Here is a 24,806-nt window from a genome sequence, read left to right as displayed (position 1 = left end):
CAAACCTCAAAATGTGGCTAAAAAAACACATGTTCCTCACATTTCTGTGGCAGAAAGTTCTGGAATCTGAGAGGAGGCACAAATTTCCTTCCACCCAGCGTTCCCCCAAGTCTCTCCTATAAAAATGATATCTCACTTGTGTGGGTAGGCCTAGCGCCCGCAACAGGAAATGCCCCAAAGCACAACGTGGACACATCCAATTTCTTGACAGAAAACAGAGCTGTTTTTTGCAAAGTGCCTACCTGTAGATTTTGGCCTCTAGCTCAGCCGGCACCTAGGGAAACCTACCAAACCTGTGCATTTCTGAAAACTAGAGACCTAGCGGAATCCAAGATGGGGTGACTTGTGGGGCTCTGACCAGGTTCTGTTACCCAGAATCCTTTGCAAACCTCAAAATTTGGCTAAAAAAAACATGTTCCTCACATTTCTGTGGCAGAAAGTTCTGAAATCTGAGAGGAGGCACACATTTCCTTCCACCCAGCGTTCCCCCAAGTCTCCAGATAAAAATGATACCTCACTTGTGTGGGTAGGCCTATCGCCCGTGACAGGAAATGCCCCAAAGCACAACGTGGACACATCCCATTTTTTGACAGAAAACAGAGCTGTTTTTTGCAAAGTGCCTACCTGTAGATTTTGGCCTCTAACCCAGCCGGCACCTAGGGAAACCTACCAAACCTGGGCATTTCTGAAAACTAGAGACCTAGGGGAATCCAAGATGGGGTGACTTGTGGGGCTCTGACCAGGTTCTGTTACCCAGAATCCTTTGCAAACCTCAAAATGTGTCTAAAAAACACATGTTCCTCACATTTCTGTGGCAGAAAGTTCTGGAATCTGAGAGGAGGCACAAATTTCCTTCCACCCAGCGTTCCCCCAAGTCTCCCTATAAAAATGATACCTCACTTGTGTGGGTAGGCCTAGTGCCCGCGACAGGAAATGCCCCAAAGCACAACGTGGACCCATCCCATTTTTTGACAGAAAACAGAGCTGTATTTTGCAAAGTGCCTACCTGTAGGTTTTGGCCTCTAGCTCAGCCGGCACCTAGGGAAACCTACCAAACCTGTGCATTTCTGAAAACTAGAGACCTAGGGGAATCCAAGATGGGGTGACTTGTAGGGCTCTGACCAGGTTCTGTTACCCAGAATCCTTTGCAAACCTCAAAATTTGGCTAAAAAAACACACGTTCCTCACATTTCTGTGGCAGAAAGTTCTGGAATCTGAGAGGAGGCACAAATTTCCTTCCACCCAGCGTTCCCCCAAGTCTCACAATAAAAATGATACCTCACTTGTGTGGGTAGGCCTAGCGCCCACGAAAGGAAATGCCCCAAAGCACAACGTGAACACATCCCATTTTTTGACAGAAAACAGAGCTGTATTTTGCAAAGTGCCTACCTGTAGATTTTGGCCTCTAGCTCAGCCGACACCTAGGGAAACCTACCAAACCTGTGCATTTCTGAAAACTAGAGACCTAGGGGAATCCAAGATGGGGTGACTTGTGGGGCTCTGACCAGGTTCTGTTACCCAGAATCCTTTGCAAACCTCAAAATGTGGCTAAAAAAACACATGTTCCTCACATTTCTGTGGCAGAAAGTTCTGGAATCTGAGAGGAGGCACAAATTTCCTTCCACTCAGCGTTCCCCCAAGTCTCCCGATAAAAATGATACCTCACTTGTGTGGGTAGGCCTAGCGCCCGTGACAGGAAATGCCCCAAAGCACAACGTAGACACATCCCATTTTTTGACAGAAAACAGAGCTGTTTTTTGCAAATTGCCTACCTGTAGATTTTGGCCTCTAGCACAGCCGGCACCTAGGGAAACCTACCAAACCTGTGCATTTCTGAAAACTAGAGACCTAGGGGAATCCAAGATGGGGTGACTTGTGGGGCTCTGTCCAGGTTCTGTTACCCAGAATCCTTTGCAAACCTCAAAATTTGGCTAAAAAAACACATGTTCCTCACATTTCTGTGGCAGAAATTTCTGGAATCTGAGAGGAGGCACACATTTCCTTCCACCCAGCGTTCCCCCAAGTCTCCCGATAACAATGATACCTCACTTGTGTGGGTAGGCCTAGCGCCTGCGACAGAAAATGCCCCAAAGCACAACGTGGACACATCCCATTTTTTGACAGAAAACAGAGCTGTTTTTTGCAAAGTGCCTACCTGTAGATTTTGGCCTCTAACCCATCCGGCACCTAGGGAAACCTACCAAACCTGGGCATTTCTGAAAACTAGAGACCTAGGGGAATCCAAGATGGGGTGACTTGTGGGGCTCTGACCAGGTTCTGTTACCCAGAATCCTTTGCAAACCTCAAAATGTGGCTAAAAAAACACATGTTCCTCACATTTCTGTGGCAGAAAGTTCTGGAATCTGAGAGGAGGCACAAATTTCCTTCCACCCAGCGTTCCCCCAAGTCTCCCTATAAAAATGGTACCTCACTTGTGTGGGTAGGCCTAGCGCCCGCGACAGGAAATGCCGCAAAGCACAACGTGGACCCATCCCATTTTTTGACAGAAAACAGAGCTGTATTTTGCAAAGTGCCTACCTGTAGGTTTTGGCCTCTAGCTGAGCCGGCACCTAGGGAAACCTACCAATCCTGTGCATTTCTGAAAACTAGAGACCTAGGGGAATCCAAGATGGGGTGACTTGTAGGGCTCTGACCAGGTTCTGTTACCCAGAATCCTTTGCAAACCTCAAAATGTGGCTAAAAAAACACATGTTCCTCACATTTCTGTGGCAGAAAGTTCTGGAATCTGAGAGGAGGCACAAATTTCCTTCCACCCAGCGTTCCCCCAAGTCTCACGATAAAAATTATACCTCACTTGTGTGGGTAGGCCTAGCGCCCACGAAAGGAAATGCCCCAAAGCACAACGTGGACACATCCCATTTTTTGACAGAAAACAGAGCTGTATTTTGCAAAGTGCCTACCTGTAGATTTTGGCCTCTAGCTCAGCCGACACCTAGGGAAACCTACCAAACCTGTGCATTTCTGAAAACTAGAGACCTAGGGGAATCCAAGATGGGGTGACTTGTGGGGCTCTGACCAGGTTCTGTTACCCAGAATCCTTTGCAAACCTCAAAATGTGGCTAAAAAAACACATGTTCCTCACATTTCTGTGGCAGAAAGTTCTGGAATCTGAGAGGAGGCACAAATTTCCTTCCACCCAGCGTTCCCCCAAGTCTCCCGATAAAAATGATACCTCACTTGTGTGGGTAGGCCTATCGCCCGTGACAGGAAATGTCCCAAAGCACAACGTTGACACATCCCATTTTTTGACAGAAAACAGAGCTGTATTTTGCAAAGTGCCTACCTGTAGATTTTGGCCTCTAGCTCAGCCGGCACCTAGGGAAACCTACCAAACCTGTGCATTTGTGAAAACTAGAAACCTAGGGGAATCCAAGATGGGGTGACGTGTGGGGCTCTGACCAGGTTCTGTTACCCAGAATCCTTTGCAAACCTCAAAATGTGGCTAAAAAAACACATGTTCCTCACTTTTCTGTGGCAGAAAGTTCTGGAATCTGAGAGGAGGAACACATTTCCTTCCACCCAGCGTTCCCCCAAGTCTCCCGATAAAAATGATACCTCACTTGTGTGGGTAGGCCTAGCGCCCACGAAAGGAAATGCCCCAAAGCACAACGTGGACACATCCCATTTTTTGACAGAAAACAGAGCTGTATTTTGCAAAGTGCCTACCTGTAGATTTTGGCCTCTAGCTCAGCCGACACCTAGGGAAACCTACCAAACCTGTGCATTTCTGAAAACTAGAGACCTAGGGGAATCCAAGATGGGGTGACTTGTGGGGCTCTGACCAGGTTCTGTTACCCAGAATCCTTTGCAAACCTCAAAATGTGGCTAAAAAAACACATGTTCCTCACATTTCTGTGGCAGAAAGTTCTGGAATCTGAGAGGAGGCACAAATTTCCTTCCACCCAGCATTCCCCCAAGTCTCCCGATAAAAATGATACCTCACTTGTTTGGGTAGGCCTATCGCCCGTGACAGGAAATGTCCCAAAGCACAACGTGGACACATCCCATTTTTTGACAGAAAACAGAGCTGTATTTTGCAAAGTGCCTACCTGTAGATTTTGGCCTCTAGCTCAGCCGGCACCTAGGGAAACCTACCAAACCTGTGCATTTGTGAAAACTAGAGACCTAGGGGAATCCAAGATGGGGTGACTTGTGGGGCTCTGACCAGGTTCTGTTACCCAGAATCCTTTGCAAACCTCAAAATTTGGCTAAAAAAACACATGTTCCTCACATTTCTGTGGCAGAAAGTTCTAAAATCTGTGAGGAGTCACACATTTCCTCCCACCCAGCGTTCCCCCAAGTCTCCCGATAAAAATGATACCTCACTTGTGTGGGTAGGCCTAGCGCCCGTGACAGGAAATACCCCAAAGCACAACGTGGACACATCCCATTTTTTGACAGAAAACAGAGCTGTTTTTTGCAAAGTGCCTACCTGTAGATTTTGGGCTCTAGCTCAGCCGGTACCTAGCGAAACCTACAAAAGCTGTGCATTTCTGAAAACTAGAGACCTAGGGGAATCCAAGATCGGGTGACTTGTGGGGCTTTGACCAGGTTCTGTTACCCAGAATCCTTTGCAAACCTCAAAATGTGGCTAAAGAAACACATGTTCCTCACATTTCTGTGGCAGAAAGTTCTGGAATCTGAGAGGAGGCACAAATTTCCTTCCACCCAGCGTTCCCCCAAGTCTCTCCTATAAAAATGATACCTCACTTGTGTGGGTAGGCCTAGCGCCCGCGACAGGAAATGCCCCAAAGCACAACGTGGACACATCCCATTTTTTGACAGAAAACAGAGCTGTATTTTGCAAAGTGCCAACCTGTAGGTTTTGGCCTCTAGCTCAGCCGGCACTTAGGGAAACCTACCAAACCTGTGCATTTCTGAAAACTAGAGACCTAGGGGAATCCAAGATGGGGTGACTTGTGGGGCTCTGACCAGGTTCTGTTACCCAGAATCCTTTGCAAACCTCAAAATTTGCCTAAAAAAACACGTTCCTCACATTTCTGTGGCAGAAAGTTCTGGAATCTGAGAGGAGGCACAAATTTCCTTCCACTCAGCGTTCCCCCAAGTCTCCAGATAAAAATGATACCTCACTTGTGTGGGTAGGCCTATCGCCCGTGACAGGAAATGCCCCAAAGCACAACGTGGACACATCCCATTTTTTGACTGAAAACAGAGCTGTTTTTTGCAAAGTGCCTACCTGTAGATTTTGGCCTTTAGCTCAGCCGGCACCTAGCGAAACCTACCAAAGCTGTGCATTTCTGAAAACTAGAGACCTAGGTGAATCCAAGATGGGGTGACTTGTGGGGCTCTGACCAGGTTCTGTTACCCAGAATCCTTTGCAAACCTCAAAATGTGGCTAAAAAAACACATGTTCCTCACATTTCTGTGGCAGAAAGTTCTGGAATCTGAGAGGAGGCACAAATTTCCTTCCACCCAGCGTTCCCCCAAGTCTCCCTATAAAAATGATACCTCACTTGTGTGGGTAGGCCTAGCGCCCGCGACAGGAAATGCCCCAAAGCACAACGTGGACACATCCCATTTTTTGACAGAAAACAGAGCTGTATTTTGCAAAGTGCCTACATGTAGGTTTTGGCCTCTAGCTCAGCCGGCACCTAGGGAAACCTACCAAACCTGTGCATTTCTGAAAACTAGAGACCTAGGGGAATCCAAGATGGGGTGACTTGTGGGGCTCTGACCAGGTTCTGTTACCCAGAATCCTTTGCAAACCTCAAAATGTGGCTAAAAAAACACATGTTCCTCACATTTCTGTGGCAGAAAGTTCTGGAATCTGAGAGGAGGCACAAATTTCCTTCCACTCAGCGTTTCCCCAAGTCTCCCGATAAAAATGATACCTCACTTGTGTGGGTAGACCTAGCGCCCGCGACAGGAAATGCCCCAAAGCACATTGTGGACACATCACATTTTTTGACAGAAAACAGAGGTGTTTTTTGCAAAGTGCCTACCTGCAGATTTTGGCCTCTAGCTCAGCCGGCACCTAGGGAAACCTACCAAACCTGTGCATTTCTGAAAACTAGAGACCTAGGGGAATCCAAGATGGGGTGACTTGTGGGGCTCTGACCAGGTTCTGTTACCCAGAATCCTTTGCAAACCTTAAAATGTGGCTAAAAAACCACATGTTCCTCACATTTCTGTTGCAGAAATTTCTGGAATCTGAGAGGAGGCACAAATTTCCTTCCACCCAGCGTTCCCCCAAGTCTCCCGATAACAATGATACCTCACTTGTGTGGGTAGGCCTAGCGCCCGCGACAGGAAATGCCCCAAAGCACAACGTGGACACATCCCATTTTTTGACAGAAAACAGAGCTGTTTTTTGCAAAGTGCCTACCTGCAGATTTTGGCCTCTAGCTCAGCCGGCACCTAGGGAAACCTACCAAACCTGTGCATTTCTGAAAACTAGAGACCTAGGGGAATCCAAGATGGGGTGAGTTGTGGGGCTCTGACCAGGTTCTGTTACCCAGAATGCTTTGCAAACCTCAAAATGTGGCTAAAAAAACACATGTTCCTCACATTTCTGTGGCAGAAAGTTCTGGAATCTGAGAGGAGGCACAAATTTCCTTCCACCCAGAGTTCCCCCAAGTCTCCCGATAAAAATGATACCTCACTTGTGTGGGTAGGCCTATCGCCCGTGACAGGAAATGCCCCAAAGCACAACGTGGACACATCCCATTTTTTGACAGAAAACAGAGCTGTATTTTGCAAAGTGACTACCTGTAGATTTTGGCCTCTAGCTCAGCCGGCACCTAGCGAAACCTACCAAACCTGAGCATTTCTGAAAACTAGAGACCTAGGGGAATCCAAGATGGGGTGACTTGTGGGGCTCTGACCAGGTTCTGTTACCCAGAATCCTTTGCAAACCTCAAAATGTGGCTAAAAAAACACATGTTCCTCAGATTTCTGTGGCAGAAAGTTCTGGAATCTGAGAGGAGGCACAAATTTCCTTCCACTCAACGTTCCCCCAAGTCTCCCGATAAAAATGATACCTCACTTGTGTGGGTAGGCCTAGCGCCCGTGACAGGAAATGCCCCAAAGCACAACGTAGACACATCCCATTTTTTGACAGAAAACAGAGCTGTTTTTTGCAAATTGCCTACCTGTAGATTTTGGCCTCTAGCACAGCCGGCACCTAGGGAAACCTACCAAACCTGTGCATTTCTGAAAACTAGAGACCTAGGGGAATCCAAGATGGGGTGACTTGTGGGGCTCTGTCCAGGTTCTGTTACCCAGAATCCTTTGCAAACCTCAAAATTTGGCTAAAAAAACACATGTTCCTCACATTTCTGTGGCAGAAATTTCTGGAATCTGAGAGGAGGCACACATTTCCTTCCACCCAGCGTTCCCCCAAGTCTCCCGATAACAATGATACCTCACTTGTGTGGGTAGGCCTAGCGCCTGCGACAGGAAATGCCCCAAAGCACAATGTGGACACATCCCATTTTTTGACAGAAAACAGAGCTGTTTTTTGCAAAGTGCCTACCTTTAGATTTTGGCCTCTAACCCAGCCGGCACCTAGGGAAATCTACCAAACCTGGGCATTTCTGAAAACTAGAGACCTAGGGGAATCCAAGATGGGGTGACTTGTGGGGCTCTGACCAGGTTCTGTTACCCAGAATCCTTTGCAAACCTCAAAATGTGGCTAAAAAACACATGTTCCTCACATTTCTGTGGCAGAAAGTTCTGGAATCTGAGAGGAGGCACAAATTTCCTTCCACCCAGCGTTCCCCCAAGTCCCCCTATAAAAATGATACCTCACTTTTGTGGGTAGGCCTAGCGCCCTTGACAGGAAATGCCCCAAAGCACAACGTGGACACATCCCATTTTTTGACAGAAAACAGAGCTGTATTTTGCAAAGTGCCTACCTGTAGGTTTTGGCCTCTAGCTCAGCCGGCACCTCGGGAAACCTACCAAACCTGTGCATTTCTGAAAACTAGAGACCTAGGGGAATCCAAGATGTGGTGACTTGTAGGGCTCTGACCAGGTTCTGTTACCCAGAATCCTTTGCAAACCTCAAAATTTGGCTAAAAAAACACATGTTCCTCACATTTCTGTGGCAGAAAGTTCTGGAATCTGAGAGGAGGCACAAATTTCCTTCCACCCAGCGTTCCCCCAAGTCTCCCGATAAAAATGATACCTCACTTGTGTGGGTAGGCCTAGCGCCCACGAAAGGAAATGCCCCAAAGCACAACGTGGACACATCCCATTTTTTGACAGAAAACAGAGCTGTATTTTGCAAAGTGCCTACCTGTAGATTTTGGCCTCTAGCACAGCCGGCACCTAGGGAAACCTACCAAACCTGTGCATTTCTGAAAACTAGAGACCTAGGGGAATCCAAGATGGGGTGACTTGTGGGGCTCAGTCCAGGTTCTGTTACCCAGAATCCTTTGCAAACCTCAAAATTTGGTCTAAAAAAAAAACATGTTCCTCACATTTCTGTGGCAGAAATTTCTGGAATCTGAGAGGAGGCACACATTTCCTTCCACCCAGCGTTCCCCCAAGTCTCCCGATAAAAATGATACCTCACTTGTGTGGGTAGGCCTAGCGCCCACGAAAGGAAATGCCCCAAAGCACAACGTGGACACATCCCATTTTTTGACAGAAAACAGAGCTGTATTTTGCAAAGTGCCTACCTGTAGATTTTGGCCTCTAGCACAGCCGGCACCTAGGGAAACCTACCAAACCTGTGCATTTCTGAAAACTAGAGACCTAGGGGAATCCAAGATGGGGTGACTTGTGGGGCTCTGTCCAGGTTCTGTTACCCAGAATCCTTTGCAAACCTCAAAATTTGGTCTAAAAAAAAAACATGTTCCTCACATTTCTGTGGCAGAAATTTCTGGAATCTGAGAGGAGGCACACATTTCCTTCCACCCAGCGTTCCCCCAAGTCTCCCGATAACAATGATACCTCACTTGTGTGGGTAGGCCTAGCGCCTGCGACAGGAAATTCCCCAAAGCACAACGTGGACACATCCCATTTTTTGACAGAAAACAGAGCTGTTTTTTGCAAAGTGCCTACCTGTAGATTTTGGCCTCTAACCCAGCCGGCACCTAGGGAAACCTACCAAACCTGGGCATTTCTGAAAACTAGAGACCTAGGGGAATCCAAGATGGGGTGACTTGTGGGGCTCTGTCCAGATTCTGTTACCCAGAATCCTTTGCAAACCTCAAAATTTGGCTAAAAAAACACATGTTCCTCAGATTTCTGTGGCAGAAAGTTCTGGAATCTGAGAGGAGGCACAAATTTCCTTCCACTCAACGTTCCCCCAAGTCTCCCGATAAAAATGATACCTCACTTGTGTGGGTAGGCCTAGCGCCCGTGACAGGAAATGCCCCAAAGCACAACGTAGACACATCCCATTTTTTGACAGAAAACAGAGCTGTTTTTTGCAAATTGCCTACCTGTAGATTTTGGCCTCTAGCACAGCCGGCACCTAGGGAAACCTACCAAACCTGTGCATTTCTGAAAACTAGAGACCTAGGGGAATCCAAGATGGGGTGACTTGTGGGGCTCTGTCCAGGTTCTGTTACCCAGAATCCTTTGCAAACCTCAAAATTTGGCTAAAAAAACACATGTTCCTCACATTTCTGTGGCAGAAAGTTCTGGAATCTGAGAGGAGGCACAAATTTCCTTCCACCCAGCGTTCCCCCAAGTCCCCCTATAAAAATGATACCTCACTTTTGTGGGTAGGCCTAGCGCCCGCGACAGGAAATGCCCCAAAGCACAACGTGGACCCATCCCATTTTTTGACAGAAAACAGAGCTGTATTTTGCAAAGTGCCTACCTGTAGGTTTTGGCCTCTAGCTCAGCCGGCACCTCGGGAAACCTACCAAACCTGTGCATTTCTGAAAACTAGAGACCTAGGGGAATCCAAGATGTGGTGACTTGTAGGGCTCTGACCAGGTTCTGTTACCCAGAATCCTTTGCAAACCTCAAAATTTGGCTAAAAAAACACATGTTCCTCACATTTCTGTGGCAGAAAGTTCTGGAATCTGAGAGGAGGCACAAATTTCCTTCCACCCAGCGTTCCCCCAAGTCTCCCGATAAAAATGATACCTCACTTGTGTGGGTAGGCCTAGCGCCCACGAAAGGAAATGCCCCAAAGCACAACGTGGACACATCCCATTTTTTGACAGAAAACAGAGCTGTATTTTGCAAAGTGCCTACCTGTAGATTTTGGCCTCTAGCACAGCCGGCACCTAGGGAAACCTACCAAACCTGTGCATTTCTGAAAACTAGAGACCTAGGGGAATCCAAGATGGGGTGACTTGTGGGGCTCTGTCCAGGTTCTGTTACCCAGAATCCTTTGCAAACCTCAAAATTTGGTCTAAAAAAAAAACATGTTCCTCACATTTCTGTGGCAGAAATTTCTGGAATCTGAGAGGAGGCACACATTTCCTTCCATCCAGCGTTCCCCCAAGTCTCCCGATAACAATGATACCTCACTTGTGTGGGTAGGCCTAGCGCCTGCGACAGGAAATGCCCCAAAGCACAATGTGGACACATCCCAGTTTTTGACAGAAAACAGAGCTGTTTTTTGCAAAGTGCCTACCTTTAGATTTTGGCCTCTAACCCAGCCGGCACCTAGGGAAATCTACCAAACCTGGGCATTTCTGAAAACTAGAGACCTAGGGGAATCCAAGATGGGGTGACTTGTGGGGCTCTGACCAGGTTCTGTTACCCAGAATCCTTTGCAAACCTCAAAATGTGGCTAAAAAACACATGTTCCTCACATTTCTGTGGCAGAAAGTTCTGGAATCTGAGAGGAGGCACAAATTTCCTTCCACCCAGCGTTCCCCCAAGTCCCCCTATAAAAATGATACCTCACTTTTGTGGGTAGGCCTAGCGCCCGCGACAGGAAATGCCCCAAAGCACAACGTGGACCCATCCCATTTTTTGACAGAAAACAGAGCTGTATTTTGCAAAGTGCCTACCTGTAGGTTTTGGCCTCTAGCTCAGCCGGCACCTCGGGAAACCTACCAAACCTGTGCATTTCTGAAAACTAGAGACCTAGGGGAATCCAAGATGTGGTGACTTGTAGGGCTCTGACCAGGTTCTGTTACCCAGAATCCTTTGCAAACCTCAAAATTTGGCTAAAAAAACACATGTTCCTCACATTTCTGTGGCAGAAAGTTCTGGAATCTGAGAGGAGGCACAAATTTCCTTCCACCCAGCGTTCCCCCAAGTCTCCCGATAAAAATGATACCTCACTTGTGTGGGTAGGCCTAGCGCCCACGAAAGGAAATGCCCCAAAGCACAACGTGGACACATCCCATTTTTTGACAGAAAACAGAGCTGTATTTTGCAAAGTGCCTACCTGTAGATTTTGGCCTCTAGCACAGCCGGCACCTAGGGAAACCTACCAAACCTGTGCATTTCTGAAAACTAGAGACCTAGGGGAATCCAAGATGGGGTGACTTGTGGGGCTCTGTCCAGGTTCTGTTACCCAGAATCCTTTGCAAACCTCAAAATTTGGTCTAAAAAAAAAACATGTTCCTCACATTTCTGTGGCAGAAATTTCTGGAATCTGAGAGGAGGCACACATTTCCTTCCATCCAGCGTTCCCCCAAGTCTCCCGATAAAAATGATACCTCACTTGTGTGGGTAGGCCTAGCGCCCACGAAAGGAAATGCCCCAAAGCACAACGTGGACACATCCCATTTTTTGACAGAAAACAGAGCTGTATTTTGCAAAGTGCCTACCTGTAGATTTTGGCCTCTAGCACAGCCGGCACCTAGGGAAACCTACCAAACCTGTGCATTTCTGAAAACTAGAGACCTAGGGGAATCCAAGATGGGGTGACTTGTGGGGCTCTGTCCAGGTTCTGTTACCCAGAATCCTTTGCAAACCTCAAAATTTGGTCTAAAAAAAAAACATGTTCCTCACATTTCTGTGGCAGAAATTTCTGGAATCTGAGAGGAGGCACACATTTCCTTCCACCCAGCGTTCCCCCAAGTCTCCCGATAACAATGATACCTCACTTGTGTGGGTAGGCCTAGCGCCTGCGACAGGAAATGCCCCAAAGCACAACGTGGACACATCCCATTTTTTGACAGAAAACAGAGCTGTTTTTTGCAAAGTGCCTACCTGTAGATTTTGGCCTCTAACCCAGCCGGCACCTAGGGAAACCTACCAAACCTGGGCATTTCTGAAAACTAGAGACCTAGGGGAATCCAAGATGGGGTGACTTGTGGGGCTCTGTCCAGGTTCTGTTACCCAGAATCCTTTGCAAACCTCAAAATTTGGCTAAAAAAAAAACATGTTCCTCACATTTCTGTGGCAGAAATTTCTGGAATCTGAGAGGAGGCACACATTTCCTTCCACCCAGCGTTCCCCCAAGTCTCCCGATAACAATGATACCTCACTTGTGTGGGTAGGCCTATCGCCCGTGACAGGAAATGCCCCAAAGCACAACGTGGACACATCCCATTTTTTGACAGAAAACAGAGCTGTTTTTTGCAAAGTGCCTACCTGTAGATTTTGGCCTCTAACCCAGCCGGCACCTAGGGAAACCTACCAAACCTGTGCATTTCTGAAAACTAGAGACCTAGCGGAATCCAAGATGGGGTGACTTGTGGGGCTCTGACCAGGTTCTGTTACCCAGAATCCTTTGCAAACCTCAAAATTTGGCTAAAAAAAACATGTTCCTCACATTTCTGTGGCAGAAAGTTCTGAAATCTGAGAGGAGGCACACATTTCCTTCCACCCAGCGTTCCCCCAAGTCTCCAGATAAAAATGATACCTCACTTGTGTGGGTAGGCCTATCGCCCGTGACAGGAAATGCCCCAAAGCACAACGTGGACACATCCCATTTTTTGACAGAAAACAGAGCTGTTTTTTGCAAAGTGCCTACCTGTAGATTTTGGCCTCTAACCCAGCCGGCACCTAGGGAAACCTACCAAACCTGGGCATTTCTGAAAACTAGAGACCTAGGGGAATCCAAGATGGGGTGACTTGTGGGGCTCTGACCAGGTTCTGTTACCCAGAATCCTTTGCAAACCTCAAAATGTGTCTAAAAAACACATGTTCCTCACATTTCTGTGGCAGAAAGTTCTGGAATCTGAGAGGAGGCACAAATTTCCTTCCACCCAGCGTTCCCCCAAGTCTCCCGATAACAATGATACCTCACTTGTGTGGGTAGGCCTAGCGCCCGCGACAGGAAATGCCCCAAAGCACAACGTGGACACATCCCATTTTTTGACAGAAAACAGAGCTGTTTTTTGCAAAGTGCCTACCTGCAGATTTTGGCCTCTAGCTCAGCCGGCACCTAGGGAAACCTACCAAACCTGTGCATTTCTGAAAACTAGAGACCTAGGGGAATGCAAGATGGGGTGAGTTGTGGGGCTCTGACCAGGTTCTGTTACCCAGAATGCTTTGCAAACCTCAAAATGTGGCTAAAAAAACACATGTTCCTCACATTTCTGTGGCAGAAAGTTCTGGAATCTGAGAGGAGGCACAAATTTCCTTCCACCCAGAGTTCCCCCAAGTCTCCCGATAAAAATGATACCTCACTTGTGTGGGTAGGCCTATCGCCCGTGACAGGAAATGCCCCAAAGCACAACGTGGACACATCCCATTTTTTGACAGAAAACAGAGCTGTATTTTGCAAAGTGACTACCTGTAGATTTTGGCCTCTAGCTCAGCCGGCACCTAGCGAAACCTACCAAACCTGAGCATTTCTGAAAACTAGAGACCTAGGGGAATCCAAGATGGGGTGACTTGTGGGGCTCTGACCAGGTTCTGTTACCCAGAATCCTTTGCAAACCTCAAAATGTGGCTAAAAAAACACATGTTCCTCAGATTTCTGTGGCAGAAAGTTCTGGAATCTGAGAGGAGGCACAAATTTCCTTCCACTCAACGTTCCCCCAAGTCTCCCGATAAAAATGATACCTCACTTGTGTGGGTAGGCCTAGCGCCCGTGACAGGAAATGCCCCAAAGCACAACGTAGACACATCCCATTTTTTGACAGAAAACAGAGCTGTTTTTTGCAAATTGCCTACCTGTAGATTTTGGCCTCTAGCACAGCCGGCACCTAGGGAAACCTACCAAACCTGTGCATTTCTGAAAACTAGAGACCTAGGGGAATCCAAGATGGGGTGACTTGTGGGGCTCTGTCCAGGTTCTGTTACCCAGAATCCTTTGCAAACCTCAAAATTTGGCTAAAAAAACACATGTTCCTCACATTTCTGTGGCAGAAATTTCTGGAATCTGAGAGGAGGCACACATTTCCTTCCACCCAGCGTTCCCCCAAGTCTCCCGATAACAATGATACCTCACTTGTGTGGGTAGGCCTAGCGCCTGCGACAGGAAATGCCCCAAAGCACAATGTGGACACATCCCATTTTTTGACAGAAAACAGAGCTGTTTTTTGCAAAGTGCCTACCTTTAGATTTTGGCCTCTAACCCAGCCGGCACCTAGGGAAATCTACCAAACCTGGGCATTTCTGAAAACTAGAGACCTAGGGGAATCCAAGATGGGGTGACTTGTGGGGCTCTGACCAGGTTCTGTTACCCAGAATCCTTTGCAAACCTCAAAATGTGGCTAAAAAACACATGTTCCTCACATTTCTGTGGCAGAAAGTTCTGGAATCTGAGAGGAGGCACAAATTTCCTTCCACCCAGCGTTCCCCCAAGTCCCCCTATAAAAATGATACCTCACTTTTGTGGGTAGGCCTAGCGCCCTTGACAGGAAATGCCCCAAAGCACAACGTGGACACATCCCATTTTTTGACAGAAAACAGAGCTGTATTTTGCAAAGTGCCTACCTGTAGGTTTTGGCCTCTAGCTCAGCCGGCACCTCGGGAAACCTACCAAACCTGTGCATTTCTGAAAACTAGAGACCTAGGGGAATCCAAGATGTGGTGACTTGTAGGGCTCTGACCAGGTTCTGTTACCCAGAATCCTTTGCAAACCTCAAAATTTGGCTAAAAAAACACATGTTCCTCACATTTCTGTGGCAGAAAGTTCTGGAATCTGAGAGGAGGCACAAATTTCCTTCCACCCAGCGTTCCCCCAAGTCTCCCGATAAAAATGATACCTCACTTGTGTGGGTAGGCCTAGCGCCCACGAAAGGAAATGCCCCAAAGCACAACGTGGACACATCCCATTTTTTGACAGAAAACAGAGCTGTATTTTGCAAAGTGCCTACCTGTAGATTTTGGCCTCTAGCACAGCCGGCACCTAGGGAAACCTACCAAACCTGTGCATTTCTGAAAACTAGAGACCTAGGGGAATCCAAGATGGGGTGACTTGTGGGGCTCAGTCCAGGTTCTGTTACCCAGAATCCTTTGCAAACCTCAAAATTTGGTCTAAAAAAAAAACATGTTCCTCACATTTCTGTGGCAGAAATTTCTGGAATCTGAGAGGAGGCACACATTTCCTTCCACCCAGCGTTCCCCCAAGTCTCCCGATAAAAATGATACCTCACTTGTGTGGGTAGGCCTAGCGCCCACGAAAGGAAATGCCCCAAAGCACAACGTGGACACATCCCATTTTTTGACAGAAAACAGAGCTGTATTTTGCAAAGTGCCTACCTGTAGATTTTGGCCTCTAGCACAGCCGGCACCTAGGGAAACCTACCAAACCTGTGCATTTCTGAAAACTAGAGACCTAGGGGAATCCAAGATGGGGTGACTTGTGGGGCTCTGTCCAGGTTCTGTTACCCAGAATCCTTTGCAAACCTCAAAATTTGGTCTAAAAAAAAAACATGTTCCTCACATTTCTGTGGCAGAAATTTCTGGAATCTGAGAGGAGGCACACATTTCCTTCCACCCAGCGTTCCCCCAAGTCTCCCGATAACAATGATACCTCACTTGTGTGGGTAGGCCTAGCGCCTGCGACAGGAAATTCCCCAAAGCACAACGTGGACACATCCCATTTTTTGACAGAAAACAGAGCTGTTTTTTGCAAAGTGCCTACCTGTAGATTTTGGCCTCTAACCCAGCCGGCACCTAGGGAAACCTACCAAACCTGGGCATTTCTGAAAACTAGAGACCTAGGGGAATCCAAGATGGGGTGACTTGTGGGGCTCTGTCCAGATTCTGTTACCCAGAATCCTTTGCAAACCTCAAAATTTGGCTAAAAAAACACATGTTCCTCAGATTTCTGTGGCAGAAAGTTCTGGAATCTGAGAGGAGGCACAAATTTCCTTCCACTCAACGTTCCCCCAAGTCTCCCGATAAAAATGATACCTCACTTGTGTGGGTAGGCCTAGCGCCCGTGACAGGAAATGCCCCAAAGCACAACGTAGACACATCCCATTTTTTGACAGAAAACAGAGCTGTTTTTTGCAAATTGCCTACCTGTAGATTTTGGCCTCTAGCACAGCCGGCACCTAGGGAAACCTACCAAACCTGTGCATTTCTGAAAACTAGAGACCTAGGGGAATCCAAGATGGGGTGACTTGTGGGGCTCTGTCCAGGTTCTGTTACCCAGAATCCTTTGCAAACCTCAAAATTTGGCTAAAAAAACACATGTTCCTCACATTTCTGTGGCAGAAATTTCTGGAATCTGAGAGGAGGCACACATTTCCTTCCACCCAGCGTTCCCCCAAGTCTCCCGATAACAATGATACCTCACTTGTGTGGGTAGGCCTAGCGCCTGCGACAGGAAATGCCCCAAAGCACAATGTGGACACATCCCATTTTTTGACAGAAAACAGAGCTGTTTTTTGCAAAGTGCCTACCTTTAGATTTTGGCCTCTAACCCAGCCGGCACCTAGGGAAATCTACCAAACCTGGGCATTTCTGAAAACTAGAGACCTAGGGGAATCCAAGATGGGGTGACTTGTGGGGCTCTGACCAGGTTCTGTTACCCAGAATCCTTTGCAAACCTCAAAATGTGGCTAAAAAACACATGTTCCTCACATTTCTGTGGCAGAAAGTTCTGGAATCTGAGAGGAGGCACAAATTTCCTTCCACCCAGCGTTCCCCCAAGTCCCCCTATAAAAATGATACCTCACTTTTGTGGGTAGGCCTAGCGCCCGCGACAGGAAATGCCCCAAAGCACAACGTGGACCCATCCCATTTTTTGACAGAAAACAGAGCTGTATTTTGCAAAGTGCCTACCTGTAGGTTTTGGCCTCTAGCTCAGCCGGCACCTCGGGAAACCTACCAAACCTGTGCATTTCTGAAAACTAGAGACCTAGGGGAATCCAAGATGTGGTGACTTGTAGGGCTCTGACCAGGTTCTGTTACCCAGAATCCTTTGCAAACCTCAAAATTTGGCTAAAAAAACACATGTTCCTCACATTTCTGTGGCAGAAAGTTCTGGAATCTGAGAGGAGGCACAAATTTCCTTCCACCCAGCGTTCCCCCAAGTCCCCCTATAAAAATGATACCTCACTTTTGTGGGTAGGCCTAGCGCCCGCGACAGGAAATGCCCCAAAGCACAACGTGGACCCATCCCATTTTTTGACAGAAAACAGAGCTGTATTTTGCAAAGTGCCTACCTGTAGGTTTTGGCCTCTAGCTCAGCCGGCACCTCGGGAAACCTACCAAACCTGTGCATTTCTGAAAACTAGAGACCTAGGGGAATCCAAGATGTGGTGACTTGTAGGGCTCTGACCAGGTTCTGTTACCCAGAATCCTTTGCAAACCTCAAAATTTGGCTAAAAAAACACATGTTCCTCACATTTCTGTGGCAGAAAGTTCTGGAATCTGAGAGGAGGCACAAATTTCCTTCCACCCAGCGTTCCCCCAAGTCTCCCGATAAAAATGATACCTCACTTGTGTGGGTAGGCCTAGCGCCCACGAAAGGAAATGCCCCAAAGCACAACGTGGACACATCCCATTTTTTGACAGAAAACAGAGCTGTATTTTGCAAAGTGCCTACCTGTAGATTTTGGCCTCTAGCACAGCCGGCACCTAGGGAAACCTACCAAACCTGTGCATTTCTGAAAACTAGAGACCTAGGGGAATCCAAGATGGGGTGACTTGTGGGGCTCTGTCCAGGTTCTGTTACCCAGAATCCTTTGCAAACCTCAAAATTTGGTCTAAAAAAAAAACATGTTCCTCACATTTCTGTGGCAGAAATTTCTGGAATCTGAGAGGAGGCACACATTTCCTTCCATCCAGCGTTCCCCCAAGTCTCCCGATAACAATGATACCTCACTTGTGTGGGTAGGCCTAGCGCCTGCGACAGGAAATGCCCCAAAGCACAATGTGGACACATCCCAGTTTTTGACAGAAAACAGAGCTGTTTTTTGCAAAGTGCCTACCTTTAGATTTTGGCCTCTAACCCAGCCGGCACCTAGGGAAATCTACCAAACCTGGGCATTTCTGAAAACTAGAGACCTAGGGGAATCCAAGATGGGGTGACTTGTGGGGCTCTGACCAGGTTCTGTTACCCAGAATCCTTTGCAAACCTCAAAATGTGGCTAAAAAACACATGTTCCTCACATTTCTGTGGCAGAAAGTTCTGGAATCTGAGAGGAGGCACAAATTTCCTTCCACCCAGCGTTCCCCCAAGTCCCCCTATAAAAATGATACCTCACTTTTGTGGGTAGGCCTAGCGCCCGCGACAGGAAATGCCCCAAAGCACAACGTGGACCCATCCCATTTTTTGACAGAAAACAGAGCTGTATTTTGCAAAGTGCCTACCTGTAGGTTTTGGCCTCTAGCTCAGCCGGCACCTCGGGAAACCTACCAAACCTGTGCATTTCTGAAAACTAGAGACCTAGGGGAATCCAAGATGTGGTGACTTGTAGGGCTCTGACCAGGTTCTGTTACCCAGAATCCTTTGCAAACCTCAAAATTTGGCTAAAAAAACACATGTTCCTCACATTTCTGTGGCAGAAAGTTCTGGAATCTGAGAGGAGGCACAAATTTCCTTCCACCCAGCGTTCCCCCAAGTCTCCCGATAAAAATGATACCTCACTTGTGTGGGTAGGCCTAGCGCCCACGAAAGGAAATGCCCCAAAGCACAACGTGGACACATCCCATTTTTTGACAGAAAACAGAGCTGTATTTTGCAAAGTGCCTACCTGTAGATTTTGGCCTCTAGCACAGCCGGCACCTAGGGAAACCTACCAAACCTGTGCATTTCTGAAAACTAGAGACCTAGGGGAATCCAAGATGGGGTGACTTGTGGGGCTCTGTCCAGGTTCTGTTACCCAGAATCCTTTGCAAACCTCAAAATTTGGTCTAAAAAAAAAACATGTTCCTCACATTTCTGTGGCAGAAATTTCTGGAATCTGAGAGGAGGCACACATTTCCTTCCATCCAGCGTTCCCCCAAGTCTCCCGATAAAAATGATACCTCACTTGTGTGGGTAGGCCTAGCGCCCACGAAAGGAAATGCCCCAAAGCACAACGTGGACACATCCCATTTTTTGACAGAAAACAGAGCTGTATTTTGCAAAGTGCCTACCTGTAGATTTTGGCCTCTAGCACAGCCGGCACCTAGGGAAACCTACCAAACCTGTGCATTTCTGAAAACTAGAGACCTAGGGGAATCCAAGATGGGGTGACTTGTGGGGCTCTGTCCAGGTTCTGTTACCCAGAATCCTTTGCAAACCTCAAAATTTGGTCTAAAAAAAAAACATGTTCCTCACATTTCTGTGGCAGAAATTTCTGGAATCTGAGAGGAGGCACACATTTCCTTCCACCCAGCGTTCCCCCAAGTCTCCCGATAACAATGATACCTCACTTGTGTGGGTAGGCCTAGCGCCTGCGACAGGAAATGCCCCAAAGCACAACGTGGACACATCCCATTTTTTGACAGAAAACAGAGCTGTTTTTTGCAAAGTGCCTACCTGTAGATTTTGGCCTCTAACCCAGCCGGCACCTAGGGAAACCTACCAAACCTGGGCATTTCTGAAAACTAGAGACCTAGGGGAATCCAAGATGGGGTGACTTGTGGGGCTCTGTCCAGGTTCTGTTACCCAGAATCCTTTGCAAACCTCAAAATTTGGCTAAAAAAAAAACATGTTCCTCACATTTCTGTGGCAGAAATTTCTGGAATCTGAGAGGAGGCACACATTTCCTTCCACCCAGCGTTCCCCCAAGTCTCCCGATAACAATGATACCTCACTTGTGTGGGTAGGCCTATCGCCCGTGACAGGAAATGCCCCAAAGCACAACGTGGACACATCCCATTTTTTGACAGAAAACAGAGCTGTTTTTTGCAAAGTGCCTACCTGTAGATTTTGGCCTCTAACCCAGCCGGCACCTAGGGAAACCTACCAAACCTGTGCATTTCTGAAAACTAGAGACCTAGCGGAATCCAAGATGGGGTGACTTGTGGGGCTCTGACCAGGTTCTGTTACCCAGAATCCTTTGCAAACCTCAAAATTTGGCTAAAAAAAACATGTTCCTCACATTTCTGTGGCAGAAAGTTCTGAAATCTGAGAGGAGGCACACATTTCCTTCCACCCAGCGTTCCCCCAAGTCTCCAGATAAAAATGATACCTCACTTGTGTGGGTAGGCCTATCGCCCGTGACAGGAAATGCCCCAAAGCACAACGTGGACACATCCCATTTTTTGACAGAAAACAGAGCTGTTTTTTGCAAAGTGCCTACCTGTAGATTTTGGCCTCTAACCCAGCCGGCACCTAGGGAAACCTACCAAACCTGGGCATTTCTGAAAACTAGAGACCTAGGGGAATCCAAGATGGGGTGACTTGTGGGGCTCTGACCAGGTTCTGTTACCCAGAATCCTTTGCAAACCTCAAAATGTGTCTAAAAAACACATGTTCCTCACATTTCTGTGGCAGAAAGTTCTGGAATCTGAGAGGAGGCACAAATTTCCTTCCACCCAGCGTTCCCCCAAGTCTCCCTATAAAAATGATACCTCACTTGTGTGGGTAGGCCTAGCGCCCGCGACAGGAAATGCCCCAAAGCACAACGTGGACCCATCCCATTTTTTGACAGAAAACAGAGCTGTATTTTGCAAAGTGCCTACCTGTAGGTTTTGGCCTCTAGCTCAGCCGGCACCTAGGGAAACCTACCAAACCTGTGCATTTCTGAAAACTAGAGACCTAGGGGAATCCAAGATGGGGTGACTTGTAGGGCTCTGACCAGGTTCTGTTACCCAGAATCCTTTGCAAACCTCAAAATTTGGCTAAAAAAACACACGTTCCTCACATTTCTGTGGCAGAAAGTTCTGGAATCTGAGAGGAGGCACAAATTTCCTTCCACCCAGCGTTCCCCCAAGTCTCACGATAAAAATGATACCTCACTTGTGTGGGTAGGCCTAGCGCCCACGAAAGGAAATGCCCCAAAGCACAACGTGAACACATCCCATTTTTTGGCAGAAAACAGAGCTGTATTTTGCAAAGTGCCTACCTGTAGATTTTGGCCTCTAGCTCAGCCGACACCTAGGGAAACCTACCAAACCTGTGCATTTCTGAAAACTAGAGACCTAGGGGAATCCAAGATGGGGTGACTTGTGGGGCTCTGACCAGGTTCTGTTACCCAGAATCCTTTGCAAACCTCAAAATGTGGCTAAAAAAACACATGTTCCTCACATTTCTGTGGCAGAAAGTTCTGGAATCTGAGAGGAGGCACAAATTTCCTTCCACTCAGCGTTCCCCCAAGTCTCCCGATAAAAATGATACCTCACTTGTGTGGGTAGGCCTAGCGCCCGTGACAGGAAATGCCCCAAAGCACAACGTAGACACATCCCATTTTTTGACAGAAAACAGAGCTGTTTTTTGCAAATTGCCTACCTGTAGATTTTGGCCTCTAGCACAGCCGGCACCTAGGGAAACCTACCAAACCTGTGCATTTCTAAAAACTAGAGACCTAGGGGAATCCAAGATGGGGTGACTTGTGGGGCTCTGTCCAGGTTCTGTTACCCAGAATCCTTTGCAAACCTCAAAATTTGGCTAAAAAAACACATGTTCCTCACATTTCTGTGGCAGAAATTTCTGGAATCTGAGAGGAGGCACACATTTCCTTCCACCCAGCGTTCCCCCAAGTCTCCCGATAACAATGATACCTCACTTGTGTGGGTAGGCCTAGCGCCTGCGACAGAAAATGCCCCAAAGCACAACGTGGACACATCCCATTTTTTGACAGAAAACAGAGCTGTTTTTTGCAAAGTGCCTACCTGTAGATTTTGGCCTCTAACCCATCCGGCACCTAGGGAAACCTACCAAACCTGGGCATTTCTGAAAACTAGAGACCTAGGGGAATCCAAGATGGGGTGACTTGTGGGGCTCTGACCAGGTTCTGTTACCCAGAATCCTTTGCAAACCTCAAAATGTGGCTAAAAAAACACATGTTCCTCACATTTCTGTGGCAGAAAGTTCTGGAATCTGAGAGGAGGCACAAATTTCCTTCCACCCAGCGTTCCCCCAAGTCTCCCTATAAAAATGGTACCTCACTTGTGTGGGTAGGCCTAGCGCCCGCGACAGGAAATGCCGCAAAGCACAACGTGGACCCATCCCATTTTTTGACAGAAAACAGAGCTGTATTTTGCAAAGTGCCTACCTGTAGGTTTTGGCCTCTAGCTGAGCCGGCACCTAGGGAAACCTACCAAACCTGTGCATTTGTGAAAACTAGAGACCTAGGGGAATCCAAGATGGGGTGACTTGTAGGGCTCTGACCAGGTTCTGTTACCCAGAATCCTTTGCAAACCTCAAAATGTGGCTAAAAAAACACATGTTCCTCACATTTCTGTGGCAGAAAGTTCTGGAATCTGAGAGGAGGCACAAATTTCCTTCCACCCAGCGTTCCCCCAAGTCTCACGATAAAAATTATACCTCACTTGTGTGGGTAGGCCTAGCGCCCACGAAAGGAAATGCCCCAAAGCACAACGTGGACACATCCCATTTTTTGACAGAAAACAGAGCTGTATTTTGCAAAGTGCCTACCTGTAGATTTTGGCCTCTAGCTCAGCCGACACCTAGGGAAACCTACCAAACCTGTGCATTTCTGAAAACTAGAGACCTAGGGGAATCCAAGATGGGGTGACTTGTGGGGCTCTGACCAGGTTCTGTTACCCAGAATCCTTTGCAAACCTCAAAATGTGGCTAAAAAAACACATGTTCCTCACATTTCTGTGGCAGAAAGTTCTGGAATCTGAGAGGAGGCACAAATTTCCTTCCACCCAGCGTTCCCCCAAGTCTCCCGATAAAAATGATACCTCACTTGTGTGGGTAGGCCTATCGCCCGTGACAGGAAATGTCCCAAAGCACAACGTTGACACATCCCATTTTTTGACAGAAAACAGAGCTGTATTTTGCAAAGTGCCTACCTGTAGATTTTGGCCTCTAGCTCAGCCGGCACCTAGGGAAACCTACCAAACCTGTGCATTTGTGAAAACTAGAAACCTAGGGGAATCCAAGATGGGGTGACGTGTGGGGCTCTGACCAGGTTCTGTTACCCAGAATCCTTTGCAAACCTCAAAATGTGGCTAAAAAAACACATGTTCCTCACTTTTCTGTGGCAGAAAGTTCTGGAATCTGAGAGGAGGAACACATTTCCTTCCACCCAGCGTTCCCCCAAGTCTCCCGATAAAAATGATACCTCACTTGTGTGGGTAGGCCTAGCGCCCACGAAAGGAAATGCCCCAAAGCACAACGTGGACACATCCCATTTTTTGACAGAAAACAGAGCTGTATTTTGCAAAGTGCCTACCTGTAGATTTTGGCCTCTAGCTCAGCCGACACCTAGGGAAACCTACCAAACCTGTGCATTTCTGAAAACTAGAGACCTAGGGGAATCCAAGATGGGGTGACTTGTGGGGCTCTGACCAGGTTCTGTTACCCAGAATCCTTTGCAAACCTCAAAATGTGGCTAAAAAAACACATGTTCCTCACATTTCTGTGGCAGAAAGTTCTGGAATCTGAGAGGAGGCACAAATTTCCTTCCACCCAGCATTCCCCCAAGTCTCCCGATAAAAATGATACCTCACTTGTTTGGGTAGGCCTATCGCCCGTGACAGGAAATGTCCCAAAGCACAACGTGGACACATCCCATTTTTTGACAGAAAACAGAGCTGTATTTTGCAAAGTGCCTACCTGTAGATTTTGGCCTCTAGCTCAGCCGGCACCTAGGGAAACCTACCAAACCTGTGCATTTGTGAAAACTAGAGACCTAGGGGAATCCAAGATGGGGTGTCTTGTGGGGCTCTGACCAGGTTCTGTTACCCAGAATCCTTTGCAAACCTCAAAATTTGGCTAAAAAAACACATGTTCCTCACATTTCTGTGGCAGAAAGTTCTAAAATCTGTGAGGAGTCACACATTTCCTCCCACCCAGCGTTCCCCCAAGTCTCCCGATAAAAATGATACCTCACTTGTGTGGGTAGGCCTAGCGCCCGTGACAGGAAATACCCCAAAGCACAACGTGGACACATCCCATTTTTTGACAGAAAACAGAGCTGTTTTTTGCAAAGTGCCTACCTGTAGATTTTGGGCTCTAGCTCAGCCGGTACCTAGCGAAACCTACAAAAGCTGTGCATTTCTGAAAACTAGAGACCTAGGGGAATCCAAGATCGGGTGACTTGTGGGGCTTTGACCAGGTTCTGTTACCCAGAATCCTTTGCAAACCTCAAAATGTGGCTAAAGAAACACATGTTCCTCACATTTCTGTGGCAGAAAGTTCTGGAATCTGAGAGGAGGCACAAATTTCCTTCCACCCAGCGTTCCCCCAAGTCTCTCCTATAAAAATGATACCTCACTTGTGTGGGTAGGCCTAGCGCCCGCGACAGGAAATGCCCCAAAGCACAACGTGGACACATCCCATTTTTTGACAGAAAACAGAGCTGTATTTTGCAAAGTGCCAACCTGTAGGTTTTGGCCTCTAGCTCAGCCGGCACTTAGGGAAA

Source organism: Pleurodeles waltl, chromosome 10 (assembly GCF_031143425.1).
Source record: "Pleurodeles waltl isolate 20211129_DDA chromosome 10, aPleWal1.hap1.20221129, whole genome shotgun sequence".
Taxonomy (NCBI): domain Eukaryota; kingdom Metazoa; phylum Chordata; class Amphibia; order Caudata; family Salamandridae; genus Pleurodeles; species Pleurodeles waltl.
The sequence above is the reverse complement of the archived record's forward strand: the minus strand, read 5'-3'. Positions refer to the sequence as shown.